General features: G+C 42.8%; 1 long non-coding RNA gene across 2 annotated transcripts in view; it reads right to left on the reverse strand.

Annotated features, from left to right (window-relative positions):
- Positions 1 to 18,371: 18,371 nt before the first annotated feature.
- LOC133388061 (uncharacterized) overlaps positions 18,372 to 21,290 on the reverse strand; it is a 39,838-nt gene continuing 36,919 nt past the window's right edge. For both annotated transcript variants that reach the window (XR_009763650.1, XR_009763649.1), the window contains 2 exons: positions 19,144 to 19,320; positions 18,372 to 18,688 (listed from right to left, as the gene is read on the reverse strand). This is a non-coding gene — a long non-coding RNA (uncharacterized LOC133388061). The remainder of the gene's footprint in view (positions 18,689 to 19,143; positions 19,321 to 21,290) is intronic.

Raw genomic sequence — 21,290 nt, forward strand, 5'->3', positions numbered from 1 at the left:
GGCTGTCATCGGAGTTACTGGCAGGCACACTGGCATCCATGGGCACCACATTGGCACCCCTGATCTATGGAGTTTTTGGCCTATTCACAAGCATGTCGTGCATACATATTTTTGGAAAAGGCATCCGAAAAGGGACTATGTGTGCCATAGCAATTAGCATTCCTTCTCTGCACAAGCAGTCTGCAGAGAGGTCCAATGCATTGGTTTGCTGCAGGGCACTATCAATGTGCAGTTTGGTATATCATCACAACTGACATGACAGCTGTAGAAACAAAAGTGGCTCGGTGTCAGCAGTTCAAACTGGAAGGCTTTGGGTCTGGGTGCAGCTGCTCCATTCTGTGAGCCATTTAAACAGTGCATTGCAGCATTTAGCTAGACAATTCAATATCCCCAGGCTCTGAGCTGATCCTGCCCATCAAGGCTGGCCACTGGGTCCTCCTAGACAGGAAGGACTGTAAGCTCTTCCTGAGGTTTGATGTGTTCCTGTGTGTTTTGCTTGTTTTTCAACTGACTTCTGGTGGGCTTTTTTTCTGTCCTTTTGGTCCCGCCTTGCTTCTCAGTCCTGCCTATTGGCTTCATCTGACAGCTCTTGGCTCTCAGGTCGTGACTCATCCCAGAAAGTTGCCCCTGGTCCAGCCCTGACACTTAAAGACCCCATTTTCCCCTCTTATCCCATGAAAGAGACCCTCCCTGATCACATGATTACATTTACATTTTTATGCATATGCAAGACCTAGGGTGCACTTGGCTATCATAAAGCCCCAGACCTGGTTCTTCAGCCTGAACAAGGTGTAGCCTCAGTAAGGCTTGCAGGATTGGTGGTTCTAGCAAAAAGCTTTGGATTTAAGTAGCAATTGAGTTCTTGCAGCATTTACCTTATTTTCTCCAGAATATCCAATGACATTGCTTATGAAATCTCAGTAGTAACTAATAAACTACCAAGATAGTAAAAAAAAAAGATCCAAAAGAGAAGTTGATCTATCCATATAGCTCAGACATAGCCTTACTCCAGGCTAACGTGGGTGCCCTTTGAGGCTATAGGTCAAGTCCAAGAGTGGCATGGTTCTCCTTTCCCCAAAATTGGCTTGTTTCAGGTATCACAGGGCTTTAACATGGGAACAAGTCCACTGTACTCATTTGGGCTTTCTTCTGAGTAGACATAGATAAGATTGCACTGTTAATATCATATATCAATTTTTACCCTTGAAGATATTCAACAAGAAACTGACAATATATATTCTTAGCTTGTATGGAATAAGAAGATGAAGGAGCTCTTCTACTGATGGCTTTTACGGAGTAATTCTCCCCTCCCCCCCACTGGAAGCTGCAAAGTTTGGGAGTGCATGGGAAAGATGGGTGGAGAGCGCCAAGCCGGGCTGGACGCAGAGGCAGGCTGGAGCAGGAGACTGGCGGGTCGGGTGTTGCGGCCTGACCTTGGAAAATGTCGTTGCTGTGATAATCTTTCAGCTTCTGAGGAGCAGGAGGCGCCCCTGCGGCGGCCGTCGTTTTGCCATGTGGCCTCTGTTTGTTTTGCCTGTTATCAGTCGCGTTTACACCCTGCCTTGGCTTCCTTGAGAACTGCCCTGCTGGTTTTGATTTCGAGGGGCCTGTTGTCCCGCCCCTCTCTTTCCTGGAGTTGCTGGATGCTAAGATTGGGGGAGGATGCTGCTTTATATCTTGCAAATGAACTATTGCCACACTGGTTCGATGCTCACACCAGGAACCTCCATCGGTAGGTACACCTCCAGACTATACAGGAGAGAAGCCCTATTGTTATTGGAACTTGTTGCTTCTACGTTATTGTTTAGTTTTTATTGTTAGTCTCTTAATGTTTTGATGTTTACATGTTCTGCTTTGTACGTCGCTTAGAGTGGCTGACAATTCAGCCAGATAAGCGTCTAATAAGTCGAATAAATAAATAATAAATAAATAAATAATAAGAAAAAACAAGAATACATCAGATAATGCCACAAGATGATAAACTAAGAGATAGTTTAAATTTATCAAATTTGAAACTTTATGGGGGTTCAAAGGTCATTGCTCAAAGATGGCTGCCTGGGCTTCTTACTCCTGTCCAACCCTGAGCTAATCATAGTTAAAAAACCACTTCAACCTAAACGAACTGATTCCCAAACCTAAAATTTAATGAGGCTATGAGTTAGTCCTCCTGGAAATCTGAAGAACATGATGATAATTCTCACCAGACTCCTGAAAAAAGCGCTCTCTCCTGGTGACCAGACCAACACTGAGGCTGACAGAGGCCCAATGGTGCCTAAGAATCAAAAGCCTGGTAAGGATGACACAGACTCAGTGAGAGCTGTGTTCACACAGTTTAAACTGGAATTAATGGAAGAATGGCAAACAATAATTAGCCCACTGAAAGAAGAAATAAAACAGGGTCTATCAACAGAATGATGTGAGGCAATGGATCCCCTTATAGGGAACATTAAATCCATGACAACCATAATCGCATCCCTGGTCACAACATCAGAGGAAACCTTAACTCTGTGCCATAAGAACAAGGGCACCATTATTAACCTGCATGAGGAGCAGCTACAATTAAAATTAAAACTGACTGATCTGGAGGATCGCTGCAGACGGAGCAACTTCCTCTTTGGCAATTTTCCTGAAAACTTAGGAGAACCTGATTTAAAAATCTTCCTCACCTCCTGGCTAAATACCTTAATTCTGGATCACACTATAAAACCAGAGGGCTTTGAAAGAGCTCACCGAGCACTAAGCGCCAACCCCAAAGATGGTGGATGCCCCAGAGATATTATCACAAAGTTCCTCCATTTTGCCACAAAAGAACTGGTTGCAAGAAAACTAAGGGATTTTGGGGAGATTGTATATGAAGGACACAAAATTCAGATCTACGAAGATCTCAGCACTGTAGAGGCGGAGAGCTTCTACACATTATACAGAGCAACTGTGTGAACATAAAATAAAATACAAATGGAGTTTCCTCTTCCATTTAATAGTCACACATGAAAACACGCAGCACTCGGTTTCTACCCACAGAGAACCACAGGAACTAATGGAACATTTTAAACTCAACCCAGGAGGTGCTATGTCCTCAGACTATGACTCGGATGATGATGATGAAAGGGTGTCGTGAGTCAGAAAGGTGGGAAGGGACTGGTTGAAGCTGACTCAGAAGATGAGGACTTGGACTGGGAACCCAGGGTGGGGGATGACAGCAGGATGAACTCACAAGACACCCCAAGCCCATCTCAGATGGTAGTTTTGCCCGCTCCCGACTTGCCTACAGAATCACCACCTAGCTCATCGGACACCCTCCAGTGGAACAAGCCCCCGGCACCCACTCTGAGACAAAGCCGGGCACATCGGACATTTTCCCGCCTAACACTGCCCAGTTTCCCACACCCAAATTGACTGTTAGGAGGTCCCCTCCATCAGAGGGGGAGCTGGAGATCAAACCACCTTCGCCCTGTGCACAAAGGCACCAGAGGCAAGAACTTGATCTCATCACTTCTAAATCTGAGACTTATATATTTAGGCTCACTTGAATTGGATATTAGAACAAAACCGATTGACTTAACTCCAATATGACTGGATCAGATCCAGTTGCCCTGATCATTTGCAAATCTTGAATAGATTTACCTCAACTGGACCTCTGAATAAACTTCCCTGACTTGGACTTTGCATGACTAGACTGAAGACTCTTAAGAACTTTACCCACAGTCAGACTTACTCAGACCGAATTACTGGACAAACTAAACTAGACTGGTCACAGACTTAAATATGTCGAACTTGGTCTTAGCACTTTTAACATTAAGGATTTACACCTGGATAAACCTACCTGACTTAAATCCTGTATGTCCAGACCTGACTCTGCAGGACTGGACTAACCTAATTCAAAACACGTATCTCTGTAAATGAGTAAGTAATGTGTTTTATATTGTTATCTTTTAGCTATATGATAAGGTTAAATGGGGAAAGTATCTTCTGTTATAATATTGGCTCGGGGGAGGGCTAGGGATACACCATCAGAGTAGAAATGCTTAGAAATCTCTACATGAGCCCTCTTTTTTCTAGGAGGACTCAGAAGCGGGATGCATTTTGTTTTTGACTTGTTGCCTATTACGTTTTACCCTTTTTTCTCTTCTTAATCTCTTCTTTTCCCCCACCAAGAGATATTAGAGCTTATTCCCATATAATTAATATGAGGCATTTTATACTACCATCTATGGAACAACTATATTTTCTAGCATCAAATTTACCTACCATGATAGTCTCATGCAATGTTATGGGGGGTACAGTAGTAAAAAGCGGGGGAAATTTGAGCTCATGGAGACATTACAACTGTAATATTATTTTCTTGCAAGAGACACACCAAAAAAAGGCCAAATACCACCCTCTCATGCCACTCAGGCTTAAGGATGACCTAGGCTTGATTCTAAAGGATACACTGAAAAATCAGACAGGCAATTATCTCTTCCTCAAGGGATCATTTGGCCCAGGACAACAGATATTTACATTGGGGGGATTTACGCTTCCAACACACACCAATTACCTTTTCTAACACAAGTATTGGAAGACCTGGAAACATTTAGAGAGGGTGAAATAATCCTGGGAGGGGACCTAAATTTGATAGAAAATCGAAACCTAAACACAACTGAAAAGAAAATGAACGAATCTTATTCATTCACAGTTAACTCAAAGTTAACTTCTTTCCAAGCATGACCTACTTGATGCATGGCAACTGGACAACCCCACCAGGGGTCTATACATGTTTTCCAGGAAATAATAAGATACATAACAGAACAGATTATGTATTATTCTCAGCAACATTATCACGTTTTCTAAAATCCACTCACAGTGGCCTAATATTACACTCGGACCACACTGCAGTATCAATGACTCTAGAATTGACTCCCTCTAAACCTTGACCTTTTATGTGGCATTTGAGTCCCCTATTAACTGAAAATAGCCCCACACGGGAAAAAATATAAGATACTATCAAAACCTTCTTTGAGGTCCATGACATTACCCAATACTTACCGGCCCGGCTTTGGGACACACTGAAGGCAGTTTTGAGAGGTTCTTTTATATCTGAAAATAACAGAATAAAAGCAGTTAGAACAGGAACACAAAAGAAGCTTCTAGACTAAATAACAGCTCTAGATGAAAATTTTAAAAGAAATAGCAGCAACAGTGTATAGAATATTAAATAAGAAAAAAAAGGAGAATGTAACCCCCTGAAAAAAAATGGAAATGGACTACCTTCGATTCCGACTCATGGCAACCCTGTGAATAGGGTTTTCATGGTAAGCGGTGTTCAGAGGTGGTTTACCATTGCCTTCCTCTGAGGCTGAGAGGCAGTGACTGGCCCAAGGTCACCCAGTGAGCTTCATGGCTGTGTGGGGATTTGAACCCTGGTCTCCCAGGTCATAGTCCAACACCTCAACCACTACACCACACTGGTTCTCAACCACGACTTATGGCAACCCTATGAATCAGTAACCTCCAAGAGCATCTGTCATGAACCACCCTGTTCAGATCTTGTAAGTTCAGGACTGTGGCTTCCTTTATGGAATCAATCCATCTCTTGTTTGGCCTTCCTCTTTTTCTACTCCCTTCTGGTTTTCCCAGCATTACTGTCTTTTCTAGTGAATCATGTTTTCTTATGGGCCAACATGGCTACCTTTGCTTTTTGAAATGGACACGGACTGCCTTCAAGTCAATTCAGACTTATGGCGACCCTATGAATAGGGTTTTCATGGTAAGGGGTATTCAGAGGTGGTTTACCATTGCCTTCCTCTGAGGCTGAGAGGCAGTGACTGGCGCAAGGTCACCCAGTGAGCTTCATGGCTGTGCGGGGATTTGAACCCAGGTCTCCCAGGTTGTAGTCCGACACTCTAACCACTACACCCCCTAGAAACAAGTAAAATACTTACCTCAGTACAATACACCAATCAATTCTATTATGAATTTGATAATAAAAACTGTAAATTACTGGCTAACAGCCTTAAAAAACAGGAAAAAAGAAACATGATCTCATCTCTAGTCAGTAAAGATGGAATTAAGAGATATGAATTGGGGAAAAATCAGCCAGTGCTTCCTGGATTGATAAGGTTGGAATAGATCTAGTCTCCACAGAGCATATAGGGGTACTCAATGTGCCAATCACTGCTGAAGAAATGGGGGGGGGACTGAAACCAGGAAAGTAACCAGTGACAGATGGCTACATTGGACTATTTTATAAATCATTCAGAATTGAACTAACACCTTTCCTGCTGCCACTTTTTAATGAAATTTCATCAGGTGGCCCCATCCTGGAAACCTGGAAGCAACCACGCATAATGGTAATGCTCAAGTCATATTGGCCAATGTCTCTGATAAATATTGACCCAAAACTCTTTACTGCAATATTGTCAGAGAGATTGGCCATTATCATACTTGACCACCTCCACCCAGATCATATAGGCTTTATCAGGGATAGGACCACCATTGACCCTATTTGTAGCCTTTTCAACAACATCCATCACAGTAAATGCTCCAAACAACCACTGGCTATCCTATCTCTGGATGCTAACAGGGAATCTGATAAACTCATTTGGAAATTCTTATTCACTGTATTGAGAAAAATGAAACTGGGAAACACATTCATCTGTACAGTCCAAAGTCTCTATAATGGCACAAAAGGGTGTGTAAGAGTAAATGGAGGGGCCTCAGGATAGTTCAGTATTGCCGGGGCACAAAGCGGGGATGCCCAATGTCAACCGTGCTTTTTGTCTTGGCAATGGAATCCCTAGCACAGCTCGAACAGGAGATGATACCATTCACGGACTGAAAATCAGAGGCAAAACTCACCTAATAAATTTATTTGCAGATGACATTGCTGTCATGGTATCTAACCCAGATCAGGCAATCCCCAAATTGATAACTATAATCAAGGGATATGGACATCTGGTTGGTCTACAAATAAACTTTGACAAATCAGAAATGATGTGTCTGAATATGGCCCCAAATCTCCAACTCATTCACAACAGACACATTTAAAAATATGTCCTGCAGCCATCAAATATTTAGGAGTCATTATACCTAAGATTTTACAAGGGACAGAATCCCTTAATTATAAACCTCTAGTTAAACACATTAAACAACTACTCCTTGACTGGAAAAACTCACCACTCACATGGCTAGGCTGAATAGCAACAGTAAAAATTATGATCTTCCCAAAATTACTTTTCTTGTTCCAAACCCTCCCAGTTGCAATCTCACCAGTGAAGCTGAAAAGATGACAACCCCTATTAATAAAATTCATCCATGAGGGCAAAAACCCCAGACTGCAACATACTGTCTTGTATAAACACACACTACATGGGGATGCAGGGATCCCCACCTTAAGCTATATCATGACACCTTCCCACAACAGAAACCTTTTTCCCTTGATGCATAAGAATGAAGGGCACTCATGGTTAACCATGGAATACCCCCCCTGTTGGAATCATAACATAAAAGCCTTACCTTTCACTTGCTCCCTTAATAAAGATCTCAGTCTCCTGGACAACCCCTTCCTCCTCGCAGATCTAGTAGCATGGGAAACCTGGGGAAAAACACCTCCTCTTCCAGCCCTCTCCAATAATATCTTTATCATAATACCCACTATTTATTTATTTACTATTTGATTTATATCCCACCCTTCCTCCCAGTGGGCGCCCAGGGCAGCAAACAAAAGCACTAAAAACACTTTAAAACATCAAAAAGCAGACTTTAAGATACATTAAAACAAAACATCTTTAAAAACATTTTTAAAAGCTTTCAAGACATCTTTAAAAATAAAAAGGTTAAAAATATGTTCTTTAATAATAATACTAATAAGAAACATATTAAAAAGCAATTCCAACACAGATGCAGACTGGGATAAGGTCTCAACTTAAAAGGCTTGTTGAAAGAGGAAGGTCTTCAATAGGTGCCGAAAAGAGAACAGAGATGGCGCCTGTCTAATATTTAATGGGAGGGAATTCCACAGGGTAGGTGCCACCACACTAAAGGTCCGTCTCCTATGTTATGCAGAATGGACCTCCTGATAAGATGGTATCTGCAGGAGGCCCTCACCTGCAGAGCACAATGATAGACTGGGTATATAAGGGATAAGACGGTCTTTCAGGTATCCTGGTCCCAAGCATTCTGCATTTACAGAAGTATAGTTTCCAAATCACATGAAGTATTAGTTCCACTCTATTCAGCACTGGTTAGGCCTCATCTTGAATACTGCATCCAGTTCTGGTCTCCGCACCTCAAGAAGGATGCAGACAAACTGGAACAGGTTCAGAGGAGGGCAACAAGGATGATCAGGGGTCTGGAAACAAAGCCCTATGAGGAGAGACTGAAAGAACTGGGCATGTTTGCCTGGAGAAGAGAAGACTGAGGGGAGATATGATAGCACTCTTCAAGTACATGAAAGGTTGTCACGTAGAGGAGGGCCGGGATCTCTTCTCGATCGTCCCAGAGTGCAGGACACGGAATACTGGGCTCAAGTTGCAGGAAGCCAGATTTCGACTGGACATCAGGAAAAACTTCCTAACTGCTGGAGCCATACGACAATGGAATCAATTACCTAGACAGGTAGTGGGCTCTACGACACTGGAGGCATTCAAGAGGCAGCTGGATAGCCATCTGCCGGGAATGCTTTGGATTCCTGCATTGAGCAGGGGGTTGGACTTGATGGGCTTATAGGCCCCTTCCAACTCTACTATTCTATGATTCTATGATTCTAAATTGTATAGGGCTTGAATCTTGAACTTGGCCTGGTAACAAATGGGCAGCCAGTGCAATTCTTTCAACAGCTGGGTGACATGTTGGTGATACCCTGCTCTAGTGAGCAGTCTTGCTGCCGCATTTTGCTCCAGCTGCAGCTTCCAGACCAACCTCAAGGGCAGCCCCACATAGAGTGCATTATAGTATTCCGGCCTGTAGGTTACCAGTCAGGTCAGGCTATCCAGGTTCAGAAACGGCCACAGCTGTCTTACCAGCCAGAGCTGGTAGAAGGCACTCTTAGCCACTGAGGTCACCTGGGCCTCTAGCAACAAAGATGGATCTAGGAGCACCCCCAGACTATGAACCTGCTCTTTCAGAAGGAGTACGACCCCATCCAAAGCAGGCAACTGACCAATGATCTGAACTCAGGAACTACCAACCCACAGTGCCTCCATCTTGCTAGGATTCAGACTAAAGGATGTTACACCCTTAGAGATCTCTTCTCTAACTCTTCTCCCAACAATAGCCCTTATGAGGAAACTCACACAACAACAAAGAAAATGACATAACCCATCAAAGGAAGATACAATTCACACAAAATGGTACATGTTTATCAGCCACAATAAAGGAACACAATGGATACCCCCCCTCCACCCACAACTCTCTATGCAGAGATGTTATTGGTTGAAAAATCCTAGAATATATATGTTAAATAGCGATATATTATCATTTGGATGTTGTTCACATATACCTCCTCCTCCTTAGTAATGCTTTTTGAGTTCAATGGGATTTATTCCTGTGCAATCATGCCTAGGATAGGTGAAACTGACCTGGGGGAGGAGCAGGGAGCGGAGGGAGGAAGGGAGAGGGGAGGGGAAGGAGAGGGGAAGAGATTGGGTGGGTGGGTACTGGGCAGAGTTAAAGCCCCTTTCCTTTCCAAAAGGAAAATGTTGTGAACAGTATCGTTTTTCAGCGTTTCCCCACCTTTTTATTCTACAGCAGGCACATGTAGTCTCCCACCCAAATTTAAACCAAAGCTGTCACTGGCCACATCCACACCAGACCTTTAGTCCACTTTAGACAATCATAGCTTCTCCCAAAGAATCCTGGGACGTGTAGTTAGTGAAGGGTGCTGAGAGTTGCTAGGAGAGTCCCTGTTCTGCTCACAGAGCTTCAGTCAGAGTGGCTGACTGTTAAACCACTCTGGCCACTGGAGCTCGGTCAGGGAAATAGGAGTCTCCTCTCAGCATCCTTCACAAACTACACTTCCCAGGATTCTCTGGGGGGAAGCCATGACTGTTTAAAGTGGAATAAATGTCTGGCGTGGGTGTGGTCCCTGATTAGCCAAGCCAAACAGCTGTTAGTCTGGCTTTTAGAACACTGACGGTTCTTACTGAGCATGCCTGCACTATCATAGACTCTGATGTTAAATTTCCTAAATTAATTAAATATCAGTCATGCCCTTTTTTAACATTTAAACTGCAGAAGATGAAGGTCACAGTATGGGGCAACGTCAGTAATAGGATTACAGGTACACTGTGAACATGGCTAGTTTTTAATTAATTTCAGCAAATTATGAAACCACGGACAGAAAAAAGTCCAACAGGAGAATTTTTTTCTCTTGTTTTACACTTTGAACTCTTTATTCTTTTTGAGTGTTTTGTGTATTGCCATGAAAACTTAGAGGGTTGTTAAGCAAGCATTTCTGAATTCAGGACTATAAATTTTGTAAGGTTTTGCTTTAAAATGAGCTTATGGGAAGCATCAGAATGGCATGGGGGATATTTTCAATTTAACATTATGGAATGTGAAAAATCCATGCTGGCTATAGTATACAGCCACTCTCGTGGCTGTATAATAACACCATACAGATTTTTAAAATGATAGCTGGTACTTATAAGCCGCATTGTTAGACATACAAACAAGAATTAGGCATTTATCATGCTTGGTGGGCATGCCAAGAAGGGCAGAAATTTTGGATTAACATTAAAATGGTAATTTATAAAGTAACACATTTTCTATTGGATTCTGGCCCCATTTTATTTTTATTGACTTGCATTAAAATTTTGCCAAATATTTATTTAGAAATGTTCACCTACATGATTAGAGATCTTGTATGCTAAATACTGACGGCTAGAAAGTGTGTGTAGCATCAATTAATGTGAAAATAAATTACATGTAAACATAATCCTTGCTAAATTGACACTTTTTACAGAGCCAAGGAAAAGAAAATGGAATTGAATCTTCTTGAAGAAAGTGCAGCCTATTTAGTAGTTGCTGGAAGAGTAAAACATCTGTATATAACCGCCATGTGTTTGACCTGTTCTGATATGTCGTCTTATAGTCTCTGTACTTTTTTGAATGCAGACAGACAGACAGAGAGAGACAGACAGACAGACAGACCAGACAGACAGACAGACAGACAGACAGACAGATAGATAATTTCTGATAATAAACTTAATCTACTATTTAAAAGTAAGGCAGATAAGTACAAAAATGACACTTCCATAGGGATCTGCACCTGCCAGGATTTTCCTAACAAGCTATCCTTCTTCAAGGGCAACCACACTTCATCTACACTTCCACTTTCAGAGCACCCCCTTCCCTAACTATACTACACACTCACATGCATCCCAACAGGTTCAGCTTCCACCACCCACCAGCTAATTTGTCAGAAGATGTGGTCAGCTCTTCCCAGAGCACTCTATGGTGCACCCTTCTTCTCTCTTCCTTTCCCAGCTATTAGAGCGGAAGCATCAAATTTCAGGGAGCCCAGGTGGTGTTGTAGAGGCTGTGTGGCCTGTGCTTGAACCTTTAAACTGGGACCCAACTGGGGTGGGGTGGACAAAGGAGGAACTTGGGACTTAAGGCACCGTTCTCTGTTGAAAGAAAAACTAAATACCTTCAAGCTGCTACTTTAAGGAGACTTTTTTTAAAAAAATAGTTGAGAGTTATATAAGCACATCTGAAGTGTTCAAAGTGCCTCAGGTAAATTTTCACCGAAAACCTTACTGTGGCCTGGTGAGGCAGGCCAATGTTACTAATACCCTATTGCATGTCAAGAGTCAAGACAATAGCGGCTTGCCCAAGTCAGTGTTGTGTATTCACAGTTGATGTGAGATTTGAACTAGGAACTTCCAGGCTTATAGCTGATGACACCTGTTCTCAAGTGCTCATTGGGGGAGATATTTAATGGAGTTGCAATATCCAGAACAGATGCATTTTTTAATTTAAATGCACCAATAAATAAGGAATATCTTTATTTTACTCTTTCACTATCTATGCTCTTATTCCACCTGCTTCCTTCTCTAAGAGGATTATTCACTCACAGAAATACAGATATTTATGGGGGGAAATTGATCAGAACAAGTTGCAGCCTGAAATGCTGAAATGTCTAGAGATTTCAACAGATTTTAAATGTCAGAGATATGTCAAAATTTAGAAGGCACCACATGCCAGAGAAATCATGTGAATTGACTTGAGATGCAAGCATCAAAAAGACCAAATCACACATTTTATTTATTTAGTTGAAATATTTATACCCCACCTTTCCACTTTTTTAGGCATTCAAGATGACTTACTATAAATACCATAACAAAAAAATCAAATAACACTCCCCCAGACACACAGAAGCAGGAATAAAAAAGCAACCAGCAATCCTCCATTAAATGCTCAGGAAAATAAAGCAGCCTCGGCCTAGCTCCTGAAGAATAACAGAGGTGGTGCCAACAGTAGGTCCTTGCCCCAACTGCTACCCGCCACACCCCTGAAGAAAGTCTTGAAGAATAAAGGATTCCAGGAGAAGAAAAAAGCAGAGAGAGAGATAGAGAGAGAGAGTTGGGGATTCAACAGATGATTTCTGCATATCACATTATACAGAATGTTTCCCTGGAGGCAGAGTGTCCATTGGAAGTTGGTTGATAGTCATTGAGTGAAGTTTGACTCGTTGCTCTGCTAGCTTGAATTAGAAACCTGACATTTTGGACACAAAACTAGAATTACTACAGACTCAGGACTTTGTTGAACAGACATGTTCGCATATCTCTTGTCTTCCAAGCATGCATGCACGCTCACTCTGCTCTCATTTCTCTAGAGATATGGGCCCGTTCTGCTTTCTTCTGCTACTGCTAAAATATTGATTGGGGAATTTGAAAATTTGAAATGATTTAGGAGTCCCTGGATGGGAAACGTAATGTACTGTGCTAGCTACATTATGAGCCATCCATCACCTGTCAGCAAGCTGCAAAAAAGTGACAGAATCAATCCAAACGTGTCTGAAGATGGTTTTAACTCATTTCCCTTCCCCTCGGGCACAGATCGGGAAAGGCAAGGGCAACTATAATGCTAAATACAAAGCCAAGCTAAGTGTACAGGACACATCACAGAGTTTTTGCCCTGTTCCGTTTTTGTACCCACAGCACAAATTAGCTTTGTTCTCAAGGAAAGCAAGTGGTTTTCAGGATGAAGGGAACCAGTGGATTCTGATTATCTCATTGTATTCCAAGAAGCCAGGTGCTTCTACAGTTTAGACAAGAGAGGTATCCAAGTCCTGCACAGTGAGAGAAAAACAGGTCACTTCTCAGAACCCTGGTACTATGCTTGTAAGATACAGTAACTAGGTTGAAAACAGAATCTGTTGTCATTGTGAGAATTGTTGAGATAAGCAAGTTTGCATGCTTTTAATAGGAAGATGTCCCTTCTAGCCAGAATTTGGGGACACCTCTATGCTTGTTTACTGTGATGTAACATCCTATTGATAGGTGTTATTTCCCTTCTCCTCTTCCTCTTCTTTGTTAAGAGGTGTTGTTCTCTTATTAGCATAATTATCCATTAAGCCAAAGGAAAGAGAAGCCTCCACAGGCTTCTCTGCCAGATGATCCCAATCATGGACTAAATCTACTTCTATTTTTTCTCTCCAAGTTAGAGCCTATGTTTCCCGAACATATGAAAGGTTGTGAGTAAACATTCTTAATACTTTTTACCAATGAAACTGTCTCTGTTGTTTTTATTCAACTAGTCTAGCCAGTGTGGTGTAGTGGTTAAGGTATTGGACTACAACCTGGGAGACCAGGATTTGAATCCCCACATAGCCATGAAGCTCACTGGGTGACCTTGGGCCAGTCACTGCCTCTCAGCCTCATGAAAACCCTCTTCACAGCGTCGCCATAAGTCGGAATCGACTTGAAGGCAGTACATTAATATTTAGTCTGTATGGGGAAGGTAGGCTGGTTAATTCTCATTCCACTTGGCAAAATATATACTCTGCTAAGAAATAGAACTACTGAACTGTTTTTATTTAATTTTAAACCAAATAAGAATGAGCCCAGTTCAGAGTCTGGAGGAAGCAAGTAGGGCCATAGTCTGGAAGAGCCGGAACAAGGGAGCTAACAGACAGAGGCAGTACAGGAACTTATCAAGTCAAGGCCAGGAATCAGGATCCAGAGTGAGCAGAGACCAATCCTTCAGGACCCTGACGGGTCCCAGGGACATGTTGACTTGTGCTGACAAAGCCTGGGCGTGCTAAATCAGCAGGAGAAGACATATCATGAAAGGGTCAGCCCTCTGGCCTGAAGCCTAGAATTCAATTTCTTGCTGTTAATGCTCATTGGCAGGCCCGGCACCAGTGGGCAGCCAGGTTGGGCACTGGCCAAGAGGACCTGCAGCTCAGGTTGGGAGGGTGGAGCTCCTGCTGCGCCATCTGCACCAGCATCGGGGCACAGGGCATGGCGACCCAACACTGCCATGGATTGCAGAGAGGGAGCTCCATCCTCCCAGGAAATAACCCTCCAAATACAGATAGCGTGGGCTTAAATAGGCCTGCCCACCATATCTACCTCCTGTGTCACCCTGTCAGCACACTGGTGCACTGCACATGCATGCATGCCATTACCCAAGATGGCAGTGGGGGCATCAACCCCTTAGGGACATCCCCACCCCCATCTTGGGTAATGACATCTTGGGCAGACATGCACACACAGTACGCTGATGCGGTGATGTAGGAGAGAGGGAGACAGGGTGGGCAGGCCTATTTAAGCCCACACTGCCTGCATCCAGAGGGGTTGTTGGGGAGCATGACAATGTGGTGCTGGGACAGTCTGGTGCCCAGGGGCCCAGTTATGCTTGGTGCCGGTGCTGCTTATTGGGCATGCTGTCTGCAGTCATGTACAGATTGAATGGCATGCTAGGCCTTTGGGCTGAGGATACTGGCCCCTTGATGGGGTCCAGCTTCAAGGCTGTGGTCAGTGGTGGTCCTACTTCATGGGTCTGGAAGGTCCCTGGTTGCCGGCCTCAGGCTCACTTATGTCAGGGTTCATATCCAGCCTTTTCTGGGTGGTGCTATTCGTGACCTTCTGAAGTCTCTGCTGGAAGCCTGGGTCATGACACCAAAATAGATGCTCTGCCTTTAAATCTAACACTTAATCTGTTTCTCCCATCCATTCCCCCTGCCCCCCAGTCCTTTTCTCTACTCTCACTTGCTGCATGGACCACCTGGATTAATGTTTGCTACATCAGGAGCAAGCGGGGAGGGGGGTGACAGGATCTGGAGACAGAATAGATGGGGAAAGCAGCAGCTATTGCATCTCCCAACTCAGTGGTAGATTTGAATGTAAAGCATGGATTGCCAAATTGCAAGCTGGCAATCCTGTCTGGGAGTTCGGAACACAATAATCCTCATCAAGGGTCCAGCTGCTAATTCCAGTGCAACTCAGTCCAAATGACAGCAAGCAATATTTAGCCTTTAAATGCCTGTGAATGGTTCAAGTTCCAAACAGACAGATTTGCAGAGAGAGAGAGACAGCAGTGTGGAGAAAGAAGAAGGGAAACTGACCAGGACAGGCTGAAGGGCTGCTCTGGCTAGAACAAATTGTGGGCTGGGGCTTCAAAAATAGTGTCTCATGGCAAGGCAAGGCGCACATGCTCATCACAGAGTTAAAGATCTCAGCTGGAACTGCAATAGTATCTCAGGGAGATTGGTTGCACCTAACACTGAACAAGCCAATGTTGGGCACCACATTTATTTATGAATACCTGCATTGGTTGCTTTTCTAAAAATTATTCATGATGATTTTACAATTCAAAGTAAAAAAGAAAAAGCATTTGACAAAAGTACAATTAAAAACTACAAAATAAAAACCACTGAAATAACATAAAACTGATATGAAACACAAAAGAAAATCCAATATAAAATCTACAGTAAAGTTTTTTTGGGGGAAACCCAGCTGGAAATGCCTTTTTTTAAAAAGGGGGGGTCACAGAATAAGGAAGCCTCAGAAGATTGTAGAGAAGAGGAATGAATGTATGGGAGACAGCAGGAGTTCCCTACACTGGAGTATGGGCAGAAAGACAGTCCTTCTGATCTGAGCATGGTTTCATGCAAGATATTGGGTTTATCCTCCACACAGATATGGCGTAGAGACATATAGCTCCTGCCAACATGATCAAAAGAATGTAAAGTTCCAAAAAACTGCACATTGTGAGCAGCCACGGATATAATTCATTCTGTCTTTGACTCATGCATGCACATGCACACACAGCCTCTTAAATTTCTAGATTGTCATCTCCTGAAGACTAGCAGATTTGGAGCATAATCTGCGGAGACGTTCTCTAGTGCAAGTGTCATTAACATGAATGGGGCCTGCAAAAGAGGATTATACTTTTGAATAGCTGTCATTGATTTTAATGGGGTTTGCAGGACAGCTTCCCAGTCTTTGCAGCCATTTAGCATGTTCTTTTGCAGCTTCCATTCATTTCAAAGGGGCTCACAAAACAGATCTCAGTGGATTGTGTCCATTTGTTTTCTGATTTTTGAGCAGGATGCAAATGTTGGGAAAGTGCTGTCTACCTGCAGCCTTCTATGAATAATAACTTTTGATAATAAATTAGAGATGCGATTAAACACATTAAGTCACCCAGTTCATACCCGCAGGGGACAATGCAGGGCATTTTCCTTCAGTATATTCTCCTGCATTGTGTCCAGCCTAATTTTTAGATGTCTCAAAGAATGAATAAGAATGCTCAAAGGCAACATGCAAAATAAGATCACAGGCCAACTGAATCTATCGATGAAATGTAAGAGGCTAATATATCAGTTTACATCACGCCTTTTGTTTATTAAGTTTTAGACAAGCAGCATTTCACAGTGTTACAAAGTAGAAGAGCCCGGCATTACTTGCTCACCCTCCACTGAACATAGTCCCTTTGACCCTAGATATAACTTCTGATTTACAGTTAGCTTCATAGCATCTGCCCTTCTCTTTCTCTTTCACCAGATAGTGTGGGCAGCAGCATGTGGTGCCTTCCAGATGTTCCTGAACTTCACCTCCCACCAGCCCCAGCCAATGTGGCCAATGGTTAGGCATGATGTGAGTTGTAGTCCACCAACATGTGGAGGACACTATGTTAGCTACTCCTGACCTAAGACATGATACTGCAGAGCAAGAGTGGACAGACTTCAAGCCTGAAGAATCCATTTTGATTTTGTAGTATAACTTCCATCAATCAGGGCCAAGTGCAAAAGACATACTTAGGCTGTAATCCTATCCACACCTACTTGAAAGTAAGTGCCATTGGACTCAATGGGTCTTGCTTCTTTGTAGAGATGTATAGGCTTATACTATTAGTATTAAGAAACACATACTGAGCAACACATGGATTTGTTTTCAGTACCAGAAATGAGGACCCAATCATCCTTTCACACAATAATCCACTCCTGGATTTCCCCACTTTTTTTTCATTTCAGCTGTCTAAACAAGAAAAGAAAACAGGAAATGGGAGATTGTCATCATCAGATCTGTTCAATGACCCCCGCCCAAGCAACAGGGGATTTATCAAGCCACTAGTGAGCCTCTACAAATTCATACTCAGGAAGGCTTGCCATGTTTGTCTGACTGTTGCAGCAAAACAGCAAACACACTTACAGCACCTTGAAATGTAAATAAATCATAAGCTTTAGGAGGGGCAGAGCTCATTTTATCAGATGCATGAAGGGGTCATTTAACAGGTATATATTATAGTGTAATGGCTATTGTGCTATTAAACTGTGTTTTTTGTGAATTGCCTTGAGTATATTGTATTTCTGGAAAATATGGTATATATACATAAACTTATTATGACTATATACTGTGGGTACAGAGAAAAGATGGGGACTTTCTTGTCCTTTTAACAATGTTCAGGCCAAAAGATCTAACTGAGTGGACTGCACTTGGCTGCGTAGGGAGTGGGGAACCATTTCTCTGGTGCTTGCTGCCATGTAATTGCATTAGCTCCTACTAGTCATTGCTAATCCGGAGCATAATCCGCAGGAAATTCCCCTGTGCACACCTCTCTGAAATGAACAAGATTACTCCTGCGCTCTTGTGATGCTCCAGTTCATTTCAATGGAGTTTGTTTGCACAGGATCATCCACTTCACAGTGGATGCCGGGCCCCTGGATGATTTCCAAGTCAACAAGAGGCAATGCATTTTGAATCTTGGCTTAGTCTTGCCAGGGGCGGGGGGAGTGGGGATTGGTTAGTGAGTTCAAGTAGGGATAAAACAAGATTGTTGGAGTAGTCCCTATGACTCTGCTTCCACACTGCTGCTGCAGCCAATGATCACAGCAAACCTTGTTACCTTTTGATTTATCTGGCTTTTAATTCAATAACTCAATACAAGGAAGGGGGGGAGAGAATCCAAAAGCCAGAAGCATGCTGTGAGTAGATAGGGGGTTTTCTTTCATTCTTTGCTAGTCCGCTTTATTATCCCTAATAGGCTTTATAAATGGTTTCCAAATCCAGCAGCAACGGTCTATTTGCTGCCTAGCATAGCATGTAATCTTTTCTGGAGGTGGCATTGATCTTGTTAAAAGTCTCCCAGCCATTCAAGTCCTTAAGCATGTCTTCTTAGCAGCCACTTTCTCATAACAAAGTGGTGTGCCCTTTTGATACTTTTGCCAATGACCAACAAGCAGGTGATTCGGGTGCTGCAAGAAGAGAGCAAGTATAAGGTGTACTTCAGAGAGCCAGGCAGTTCCTGGTTCAGCTCTTCCTCACACAAGCCAGCATCTCTCAGTCTCTACATCCCCTGTGCCGTATTGGGGAGTAATCAAGTTGGCCAACCTTACAAGGTTGTTGTCTATTTCAATGTCATAACCCACCCTTTAAATACATGATCAGGTAGCTTATCATCAAACCATATGGTATTATAAATACCATAAAAATTAATACATTAAAATAAGCACCAATTCTATAAAAGCAGCATAAAAACAATCCAAGTAGAGCAGATCAGCAAAACTGAATAAACTTGGGAAAATAAAAAGGTCTTCACCTGGTGCCAGAAAGACATCAGAGTTAGTATCGAGTGAGCCTCTGAAAAAGATGGTCCTCTCCCACAAACGACGGCCCTCCTCACCTCAGACAGCATGGAAACTTTACTCACCTCCCTCTAAGAATGGATGCACAGGACCTTTTAAATGACCATTAGGACTACTGCTATAGAGATGCACAGCAAATAGGGTGGGAGTATAATCTCTGTGGGACAAGGCAGAGGGAGTCAAGTTCTCCAGGCAGGAGAACAGTCTTTGTTTATCCCACTTTCCTCTTCGCCTCTTAGTCTCTGAAAGGGAAAGAAAAAAGGAAAGAGATGTGTGTAAAAGCCTAAGCAAAAAAATCAGATCTGAAAATATTTGAAAGTGAACAAAGTTCACACAGGTTAAGGAAAGAAGTTTGGCAAATGCCTGACTAGAAGGACCAGTTATAGCTGAGGTCACACTTGCATGGGACTGCAACTTCCCCATGGTTGTGAAACAGAAGCAGCAGCAGCCAAGGTGGATTAGTAGCTGTGCCTACTTCATATTCCAGCTATGAACTCAGTATGTGTTTCCAGGCAATCGGAGTCCAGATGATGGTATTTTTCAGAGTGTCAAAGGCGAAGGCACTGTGACAGAGGCATTGCTGTCTGTGCTGATGCATCTTACTGATGCGTCCGATAAACAGTTATCTGGAACTGGAGGCATTGATCTCGCAATTTGTTGTGTAAAAACATTGAAAAGCTCTCTGCATAAGAAAGAAAGAAAGAAAGAAAGAAAGAAAGAAAGAAAGAAAGAAAGAAAGAAAGAAAGAAAGAAAGAAAGAAAGAAAGAAAGAAAGAAAGAAAGGAAAAGAAGAAAGAAAGAAAGAAATTACTATTAATTTTGCTGAATATTCTCTGAATTGTCATTTTGCTAAAAGAAAACAAAGGGTTCTGCAGATTTTTAAGAGTCTGCTCTCCTATGAGAAAATCCTGCACTCCCCCACCCAAAAAAATGTTTTCTTGGGTGCCAAGGTTTTATTTCGTTTCACCCTTAGCTCTGAATTCACTGAAAATTCTCTGGTGAATTGAAAAGCATGAAATAATTTAAAATCACCCACCCATATATGAATCGTCACCGATTTTCCCCACTTCATCTATTATTATTATTATTATTATTATTATTATTATTATTATCGTCGTCGTCGTCGTCGTCATTGTAGTAGTAGTAGTAGTAATAATAATAATAATAAAAATAAAAACACTCTAAACAGACTTTAAAATATATTACAACAAAATATCTGTAAAAACATTTTTTAAAAGCTTTAAAAACATCTTTAAAGTTATTGGAACAAAAGGTGCTGGAATGCACAGATGCAGACTAGGATAAGTCTTACTTAAAAGACTTGTTGAAAGAGGAAGGTCTTCAGTAGGCGCCAAAAAGATAACAGAGATGGCGCCTGTCTAATATTTAAGGGGAGGGAGTTCCACAGGGGACTACAATAGATGTGGATGAGGCATCAAGTTTGCTATGGAGGCGAGCAACTTTACCCTCAAAGTGCCTTGCAAACATTCACACTGGGCCTCTGAAGAGTCTAAAACTTCATTTCCTGGAGTTGATGTCAACAGACCCCTGACAATATGGAAAAGCTCCACTGGATGGCTACTTGAGGATGTGATGGTGGCAGAGAAGCGGGCCTGCTTTGCCACTCTCATTGCCACATCGTAGGCATAGTACATCTTTCACCACATGCGCTCTAGCCATTGTCCAGCCTGTTTCATTGCCCTTAGCTCACTGGTGTACCAAGGTACAAACCAGGCTCCACAATGCCAGAGAGGGCACTCAGGAGCAACCGTGTTAAGAGCGCAATGCAGTTTGCTGTTCCACAGCACGACAAGGGCATCAACAGGGTCACCTGGTCTATCTACTGGGAACTCCCCCATGACATTCAGGAATCCTGTGGATTCCATTAGTCTCCAGGGGTGGACCATCTTAATCTGTCCACCACCCCTGCAGAAGAGGATCAGAGCTGTAAGTCTAAACTTTACCAGGAAGTGGTCTGACCATGACAATGGGATGACATCCACCCCACTATCTCCAGACCACCCCTTCCTCCATCTGGAGCAAAAACCAAGTCGAGGGTGTGCCCTGCCCTATGCATCGGGCTGGTGACAACTTGAGACAGCCCCATGGCCGTCATGGAGGCCATGAAGTCCTGAGCAGGAACACTAGATGCAGCCTCAGCATGGACAATGAAATCACCCAGGACTATCATTCTGGGCTCTTCTAATACTGC

The sequence above is a fragment of the Rhineura floridana genome, chromosome 6 (assembly GCF_030035675.1).
Source record: "Rhineura floridana isolate rRhiFlo1 chromosome 6, rRhiFlo1.hap2, whole genome shotgun sequence".
NCBI lineage: Eukaryota > Metazoa > Chordata > Lepidosauria > Squamata > Rhineuridae > Rhineura > Rhineura floridana.